Source organism: Triticum aestivum, unplaced genomic scaffold, assembly GCF_018294505.1.
Source record: "Triticum aestivum cultivar Chinese Spring unplaced genomic scaffold, IWGSC CS RefSeq v2.1 scaffold100969, whole genome shotgun sequence".
Taxonomy (NCBI): Eukaryota; Viridiplantae; Streptophyta; class Magnoliopsida; order Poales; family Poaceae; genus Triticum; species Triticum aestivum.
Genome location: NW_025228656.1, coordinates 2,469 through 9,386, shown reverse-complemented (window position 1 = coordinate 9,386; position 6,918 = coordinate 2,469). Strand labels below are relative to the sequence as shown.

At 51.5% G+C, this 6,918-nt stretch overlaps 16 non-coding genes across 16 annotated transcripts; all 16 read left to right on the top strand.

The window, feature by feature from the left end:
• Positions 1 to 329: 329 nt before the first annotated feature.
• LOC123174470 (5S ribosomal RNA) lies at positions 330 to 448 on the top strand. Its single transcript, XR_006487082.1, has one exon. It is a non-coding gene; the product is annotated as a 5S ribosomal RNA (ribosomal RNA).
• Positions 449 to 745: 297 nt separating this feature from the next.
• On the top strand, positions 746 to 864 carry LOC123174468 (5S ribosomal RNA). The gene has a single exon (XR_006487080.1). It is a non-coding gene; the product is annotated as a 5S ribosomal RNA (ribosomal RNA).
• A 297-nt stretch (positions 865 to 1,161) lies between these two features.
• On the top strand, positions 1,162 to 1,280 carry LOC123174493 (5S ribosomal RNA). The gene has a single exon (XR_006487103.1). It is a non-coding gene; the product is annotated as a 5S ribosomal RNA (ribosomal RNA).
• Positions 1,281 to 1,577: 297 nt separating this feature from the next.
• On the top strand, positions 1,578 to 1,696 carry LOC123174466 (5S ribosomal RNA). The gene has a single exon (XR_006487078.1). It is a non-coding gene; the product is annotated as a 5S ribosomal RNA (ribosomal RNA).
• Positions 1,697 to 1,993: 297 nt separating this feature from the next.
• LOC123174481 (5S ribosomal RNA) lies at positions 1,994 to 2,112 on the top strand. Its single transcript, XR_006487092.1, has one exon. It is a non-coding gene; the product is annotated as a 5S ribosomal RNA (ribosomal RNA).
• A 297-nt stretch (positions 2,113 to 2,409) lies between these two features.
• Positions 2,410 to 2,528, top strand: LOC123174525 (5S ribosomal RNA). Its single transcript, XR_006487131.1, has one exon. It is a non-coding gene; the product is annotated as a 5S ribosomal RNA (ribosomal RNA).
• Positions 2,529 to 2,824: 296 nt separating this feature from the next.
• On the top strand, positions 2,825 to 2,943 carry LOC123174518 (5S ribosomal RNA). The gene has a single exon (XR_006487124.1). It is a non-coding gene; the product is annotated as a 5S ribosomal RNA (ribosomal RNA).
• Positions 2,944 to 3,240: 297 nt separating this feature from the next.
• LOC123174513 (5S ribosomal RNA) lies at positions 3,241 to 3,359 on the top strand. The gene has a single exon (XR_006487119.1). It is a non-coding gene; the product is annotated as a 5S ribosomal RNA (ribosomal RNA).
• Positions 3,360 to 3,798: 439 nt separating this feature from the next.
• Positions 3,799 to 3,917, top strand: LOC123174463 (5S ribosomal RNA). Its single transcript, XR_006487075.1, has one exon. It is a non-coding gene; the product is annotated as a 5S ribosomal RNA (ribosomal RNA).
• A 297-nt stretch (positions 3,918 to 4,214) lies between these two features.
• LOC123174522 (5S ribosomal RNA) lies at positions 4,215 to 4,333 on the top strand. Its single transcript, XR_006487128.1, has one exon. It is a non-coding gene; the product is annotated as a 5S ribosomal RNA (ribosomal RNA).
• A 297-nt stretch (positions 4,334 to 4,630) lies between these two features.
• Positions 4,631 to 4,749, top strand: LOC123174519 (5S ribosomal RNA). The gene has a single exon (XR_006487125.1). It is a non-coding gene; the product is annotated as a 5S ribosomal RNA (ribosomal RNA).
• A 297-nt stretch (positions 4,750 to 5,046) lies between these two features.
• On the top strand, positions 5,047 to 5,165 carry LOC123174469 (5S ribosomal RNA). Its single transcript, XR_006487081.1, has one exon. It is a non-coding gene; the product is annotated as a 5S ribosomal RNA (ribosomal RNA).
• A 297-nt stretch (positions 5,166 to 5,462) lies between these two features.
• Positions 5,463 to 5,581, top strand: LOC123174539 (5S ribosomal RNA). The gene has a single exon (XR_006487145.1). It is a non-coding gene; the product is annotated as a 5S ribosomal RNA (ribosomal RNA).
• A 297-nt stretch (positions 5,582 to 5,878) lies between these two features.
• LOC123174528 (5S ribosomal RNA) lies at positions 5,879 to 5,997 on the top strand. The gene has a single exon (XR_006487134.1). It is a non-coding gene; the product is annotated as a 5S ribosomal RNA (ribosomal RNA).
• A 297-nt stretch (positions 5,998 to 6,294) lies between these two features.
• On the top strand, positions 6,295 to 6,413 carry LOC123174516 (5S ribosomal RNA). The gene has a single exon (XR_006487122.1). It is a non-coding gene; the product is annotated as a 5S ribosomal RNA (ribosomal RNA).
• A 297-nt stretch (positions 6,414 to 6,710) lies between these two features.
• LOC123174517 (5S ribosomal RNA) lies at positions 6,711 to 6,829 on the top strand. The gene has a single exon (XR_006487123.1). It is a non-coding gene; the product is annotated as a 5S ribosomal RNA (ribosomal RNA).
• The last annotated feature ends 89 nt before the right edge of the window (positions 6,830 to 6,918 follow it).

Below are 6,918 nucleotides of genomic sequence, written 5' to 3'. Positions count from 1 at the left end.
TGACCTCCTGGGAAGTCCTCGTGTTGCATTCCCTTTTTAATTTTTTTCGTGCCGCTTGCAAAACAAAACGCACGTGTAAGTAATATATTTACCGTGTTTTATTATTTTGCACGAGTGCGGTAAGTCATAGCTGGGTGCTCACGATTCACGAGTCCAGCGTCGGCGTTGTGGCGCGGCAAGCGTGCACTGGTGCGGTTGAGAGGGAGGGGTGGAAACCGCGTTAAACTCGTCTCCGTAGTTGAGAGGGAGCGGCCAAAACAATGTATAATCGTCTTTGTAGTGGAGCTGGGAGGGGCAAGGATAAGGGACGAAGACCGGGGTAACATGTCGGATGCGATCATACCAGCACTAAAGCACCGGATCCCATCAGAACTCCGAAGTTTAGCGTGCTTGGGCGAGAGTAGTACTAGGATGGGTGACCTCCTGGGAAGTCCTCGTGTTGCATTCCCTTTTTAATTTTTTTCGCGCCGCTTGCAAAACAAAACGCATGTGTAAGTAATATATTTACCGTGTTTTATTATTTTGCATGAGTGCGGTAAGTCATAGCTGGGTGCTCACGATTCACGGGTCCAGCGTCGGCGTTGTGGCGCGGCAAGTGTGCACTGGTGCGGTTGAGAGGGAGGGGTGGAAACCGCGTTAAACTCGTCTCCGTAGTTGAGAGGGAGCGGCCAAAGCAATGTACAATCGTCTTTGTAGTGGAGCTGGGAGGGGCAAGGATAAGGGACGAAGACCGGGGTAACATGTCGGATGCGATCATACCAGCATTAAAGCACCGGATCCCATCAGAACTCCAAAGTTAAGCGTGCTTGGGCGAGAGTAGTACTAGGATGGGTGACCTCCTGGGAAGTCCTCGTGTTGCATTCCCTTTTTAATTTTTTTCGCGCCGATTGCAGAACAAAACGCACGTGTAAGCAATATATTTACCGTGTTTTATTATTTTGCACGAGTGCGGTAAGTCATAGCTGGGTGCTCACGATTCACGGGTCCAGCGTCGGCGTTGTGGCGCGGCAAGCGTGCACTGGTGCGGTTGAGAGGGAGGGGTGGAAACCGCGTTAAACTCGTCTCCGTAGTTGAGAGGGAGCGGCCAAAGCAATGTACAATCGTCTTTGTAGTGGAGCTGGGAGGGGCAAGGATAAGGGACGAAGACCGGGGTAACATGTCGGATGCGATCATACCAGCACTAAAGCACCGGATCCCATCAGAACTCCGAAGTTAAGCGTGCTTGGGCGAGAGTAGTACTAGGATGGGTGACCTCCTGGGAAGTCCTCGTGTTGCATTCCCTTTTTAATTTTTTTCGCTCCACTTGCAAAACAAAACGCACGTGTAAGTAATATATTTACCGTGTTTTATTATTTTGCACGAGTGCGGTAAGTCATAGCTGGGTGCTCACGATTCACGGGTCCAGCGTCGGCGTTGTGGCGCGGCAAGCGTGCACTGGTGCGGTTGAGAGGGAGGGGTGGAAACCGCGTTAAACTCGTCTCCGTAGTTGAGAGGGAGCGGCCAAAGCAATGTACAATCATCTTTGTAGTGGAGCTGGGAGGGGCAAGGATAAGGGACGAAGACCGGGGTAACATGTCGGATGCGATCATACCAGCACTAAAGCACCGGATCCCATCAGAACTCCGAAGTTAAGCGTGCTTGGGTGAGAGTAGTACTAGGATGGGTGACCTCTTGGGAAGTCCTCGTGTTGCATTCCCTTTTTAATTTTTTTCGCGCCGCTTGCAAAACAAAACGCACGTGTAAGTAATATATTTACCGTGTTTTATTATTTTGCACGAGTGCGGTAAGTCATAGCTGGGTGCTCACGATTCACGGGTCCAGCGTCGGCGTTGTGGCGCGGCAAGCGTGCACTGGTGCGGTTGAGAGGGAGGGGTGGAAACCGCGTTAAACTCGTCTCCGTAGTTGAGAGGGAGCGGCCAAAGCAATGTGCAATCGTCTTTGTAGTGGAGCTGGGAGGGGCAAGGATAAGGGACGAAGACCGGGGTAACGTGTCGGATGCGATCATACCAGCACTAAAGCACCGGATCCCATCAGAACTCCGAAGTTAAGCGTGCTTGGGCGAGAGTAGTACTAGGATGGGTGACCTCCTGGGAAGTCCTCGTGTTGCATTCCCTTTTTAATTTTTTTCGCGCCGCTTGCAAAACAAAACGCACGTGTAAGTAATATATTTACCGTGTTTTATTATTTTGCACGAGTGCGGTAAGTCATAGCTGGGTGCTCACGATTCACGGGTCCAGCGTCGGCGTTGTGGCGCGGCAAGCGTGCACTGGTGCGGTTGAGAGGGAGGGGTGGAAACCACGTTAAACTCGTCTCCGTAGTTGAGAGGGAGCGGCCAAAGCAATGTACAATCGTCTTTGTAGTGGAGCTGGGAGGGGCAAGGATAAGGGACGAAGACCGGGGTAACATGTCGCATGCGATCATACCAGCACTAAAGCACCGGATCCCATCAGAACTCCGAAGTTAAGCGTGCTTGGGCGAGAGTAGTACTAGGATGGGTGACCTCCTGGGAAGTCCTTGTGTTGCATTCCCTTTTTAATTTTTTTCGCGCCGCTTGCAAAACAAAACGCACGTGTAAGTAATATATTTACCGTGTTTTATTATTTTGCACGAGTGCGGTAAGTCATAGCTGGGTGCTCACGATTCACGGGTCCAGCGTCGCGTTGTGGCGCGGCAAGCGTGCACTGGTGCGGTTGAGAGGGAGGGGTGGAAACCGCGTTAAACTCGTCTCCGTAGTTGAGAGGGAGCGGCCAAAGCAATGTACAATCGTCTTTGTAGTGGAGCTGGGAGGGGCAAGGATAAGGGACGAAGACCGGGGTAACATGTCGGATGCGATCATACCAGCACTAAAGCACCGGATCCCATCAGAACTCCGAAGTTAAGTGTGCTTGGGCGAGAGTAGTACTAGGATGGGTGACCTCCTGGGAAGTCCTCGTGTTGCATTCCATTTTTAATTTTTTTCGCGCCGCTTGCAAAACAAAACGCACGTGTAAGTAATATATTTACCGTGTTTTATTATTTTGCACGAGTGCGGTAAGTCATAGCTGGGTGCTCACGATTCACGGGTCCAGCGTCGGCGTTGTGGCGCGGCAAGCGTGCACTGGTGCGGTTGAGAGGGAGGGGTGGAAACCGCGTTAAACTCGTCTCCGTAGTTGAGAGGGAGCGGCCAAAGCAATGTACAATCGTCTTTGTAGTGGAGCTGGGAGGGGCAAGGATAAGGGACGAAGACCGGGGTAACATGTCGGATGCGATCATACCAGCACTAAAGCACCGGATCCCATCAGAACTCCGAAGTTAAGCGTGCTTGGGCGAGAGTAGTACTAGGATGGGTGACCTCCTGGGAACTCCTCGTGTTGCATTCCCTTTTTAATTTTTTTCGCGCCGCTTGCAAAACAAAACGCACGTGTAAGTAATATATTTACCGTGTTTTATTATTTTGCACGAGTGCGGTAAGTCATAGCTGGGTGCTCACGATTCTCCTGGGAAGTCCTCGTGTTGCATTCCCTTTTTAATTTTTTTCGCGCCGCTTGCAAAACAAAACGCACGTGTAAGTAATATATTTACCGTGTTTTATTATTTTGCACGAGTGCGGTAAGTCATAGCTGGGTGCTCACGATTCACGGGTCCAGCGTCGGCGTTGTGGCGCGGCAAGCGTGCACTGGTGCGGTTGAGAGGGAGGGGTGGAAACCGCGTTAAACTCGTCTCCGTAGTTGAGAGGGAGCGGCCAAAGCAATGTACAATCGTCTTTGTAGTGGAGCTGGGAGGGGCAAGGATAAGGGACGAAGACCGGGGTAACATGTCGGATGCGATCATACCAGCACTAAAGCACCGGATCCCATCAGAACTCCGAAGTTAAGCGTGCTTGGGCGAGGGTAGTACTAGGATGGGTGACCTCCTGGGAAGTCCTCGTGTTGCATTCCCTTTTTAATATTTTTCGCGCCGCTTGCAAAACAAAACGCACGTGTAAGTAATATATTTACCGTGTTTTATTATTTTGCACGAGTGCGGTAAGTCATAGCTGGGTGCTCACAATTCACGGGTCCAGCGTCGGCGTTGTGGCGCGGCAAGCGTGCACTGGTGCGGTTGAGAGGGAGGGGTGGAAACCGCGTTAAACTCGTCTCCGTAGTTGAGAGGGAGCGGCCAAAGCAATGTACAATCGTCTCTGTAGTGGAGCTGGGAGGGGCAAGGATAAGGGACGAAGACCGGGGTAACATGTCGGATGCGATCATACCAGCACTAAAGCACCGGATCCCATCAGAACTCCGAAGTTAAGCGTGCTTGGGCGAGAGTAGTACTAGGATGGGTGACCTCCTGGGAAGTCCTCGTGTTGCATTTCCTTTTTAATTTTTTTCGCGCCGCTTGCAAAACAAAACGCACGTATAAGTAATATATTTACCGTGTTTTATTATTTTGCACGAGTGCGGTAAGTAATAGCTGGGTGCTCACGATTCACGGGTCCAGCGTCGGCGTTGTGGCGCGGCAAGCGTGCACTGGTGCGGTTGAGAGGGAGGGGTGGAAACCGCGTTAAACTCGTCTCCGTAGTTGAGAGGGAGCGGCCAAAGCAATGTACAATCGTCTTTGTAGTGGAGCTGGGAGGGGCAAGGATAAGGGACGAAGACCGGGGTAACATGTCGGATGCGATCATACCAGCACTAAAGCACCGGATCCCATCAGAACTCCGAAGTTAAGCGTGCTTGGGCGAGAGTAGTACTAGGATGGGTGACCTCCTGGGAAGTCCTTGTGTTGCATTCCCTTTTTAATTTTTTTCGCGCCGCTTGCAAAACAAAACGCACGTGTAAGTAATATATTTACCGTGTTTTATTATTTTGCACGAGTGCGGTAAGTCATAGCTGGGTGCTCACGATTCACGGGTCCAGCGTCGGCGTTGTGGCGCGGCAAGCGTGCACTGGTGCGGTTGAGAGGGAGGGGTGGAAACCGCGTTAAACTCGTCTCCGTAGTTGAGAGGGAGCGGCCAAAGCAATGTGCAATCGTCTTTGTAGTGGAGCTGGAAGGGGCAAGGATAAGGGACGAAGACCGGGGTAACATGTCGGATGCGATCATACCAGCACTAAAGCACCGGATCCCATCAGAACTCCGAAGTTAAGCGTGCTTGGGCGAGAGTAGTACTAGGATGGGTGACCTCCTGGGAAGTCCTCGTGTTGCATTCCCTTTTTAATTTTTTTCGCGCCGCTTGCAAAACAAAACGCACGTGTAAGTAATATATTTACCGTGTTTTATTATTTTGCACGAGTGCGGTAAGTCATAGCTGGGTGCTCACGATTCACGGGTCCAGCGTCGGCGTTGTGGCGCGGCAAGCGTGCACTGGTGCGGTTGAGAGGGAGGGTTGGAAACCGCGTTAAACTCGTCTCCGTAGTTGAGAGGGAGCGGCCAAAGCAATGTGCAATCGTCTTTGTAGTGGAGCTGGGAGGGGCAAGGATAAGGGACGAAGACCGGGGTAACATGTCGGATGCGATCATACCAGCACTAAAGCACCGGATCCCATCAGAACTCCGAAGTTAAGCGTGCTTGGGCGAGAGTAGTACTAGGATGGGTGACCTCCTGGGAAGTCCTCGTGTTGCATTCCCTTTTTAATTTTTTTCGCGCCGCTTGCAAAACAAAATGCACGTGTAAGTAATATATTTACCGTGTTTTATTACTTTGCACGAGTGCGGTAAGTCATAGCTGGGTGCTCACGATTCACGGGCCCAGCGTCGGCGTTGTGGCGCGGCAAGCGTGCACTGGTGCGGTTGAGAGGGAGGGGTGGAAACCGCGTTAAACTCGTCTCCGTAGTTGAGAGGGAGCGGCCAAAGCAATGTGCAATCGTCTTTGTAGTGGAGCTGGGAGGGGCAAGGATAAGGGACGAAGACCGGGGTAACATGTCGGATGCGATCATACCAGCACTAAAGCACCGGATCCCATCAGAACTCCGAAGTTAAGCGTGCTTGGGCGAGAGTAGTACTAGGATGGGTGACCTCCTGGGAAGTCCTCGTGTTGCATTCCCTTTTTAATTTTTTTCGCGCCGCTTGCAAAAGAAAACGCACGTGTAAGTAATATATTTACCGTGTTTTATTATTTTGCACGAGTGCGGTAAGTCATAGCTGGGTGCTCACGATTCACGGGTCCAGCGTCGGCGTTGTGGCGCGGCAAGCGTGCACTGGTGCGGTTGAGAGGGAGGGGTGGAAACCGCGTTAAACTCGTCTCCGTAGTTGAGAGGGAGCGGCCAAAGCAATGTGCAATCGTCTTTGTAGTGGAGCTGGGAGGGGCAAGGATAAGGGACGAAGACCGGGGTAACATGTCGGATGCGATCATACCAGCACTAAAGCACCGGATCCCATCAGAACTCCGAAGTTAAGTGTGCTTGGGCGAGAGTAGTACTAGGATGGGTGACCTCCTGGGAAGTCCTCGTGTTGCATTCCCTTTTTAATTTTTTTCGCGCCGCTTGCAAAACAAAACGCACGTGTAAGTAATATATTTACCGTGTTTTATTATTTTGCACGAGTGCGGTAAGTCATAGCTGGGTGCTCACGATTCACGGGTCCAGCGTCGGCGTTGTGGCGCGGCAAGCGCGCACTGGTGCGGTTAAGAGGGAGGGGTGGAAACCGCGTTAAACTCGTCTCCGTAGTTGAGAGGGAGCGGCCAAAGCAATGTACAATCGTCTTTGTAGTGGAGCTGGGAGGGGCAAGGATAAGGGACGAAGACCGAGGTAACATGTCGGATGCGATCATACCAGCACTAAAGCACCGGATCCCATCAGAACTCCGAAGTTAAGCGTGCTTGGGCGAGAGTAGTACTAGGATGGGTGACCTCCTGGGAAGTCCTCGTGTTGCATTCCCTTTTTAATTTTTTTCGCGCCGCTTGCAAAACAAAACGCACGTGTAAGTTATATATTTACCGTGTTTTATTATTTTGCACGAGTGCGGT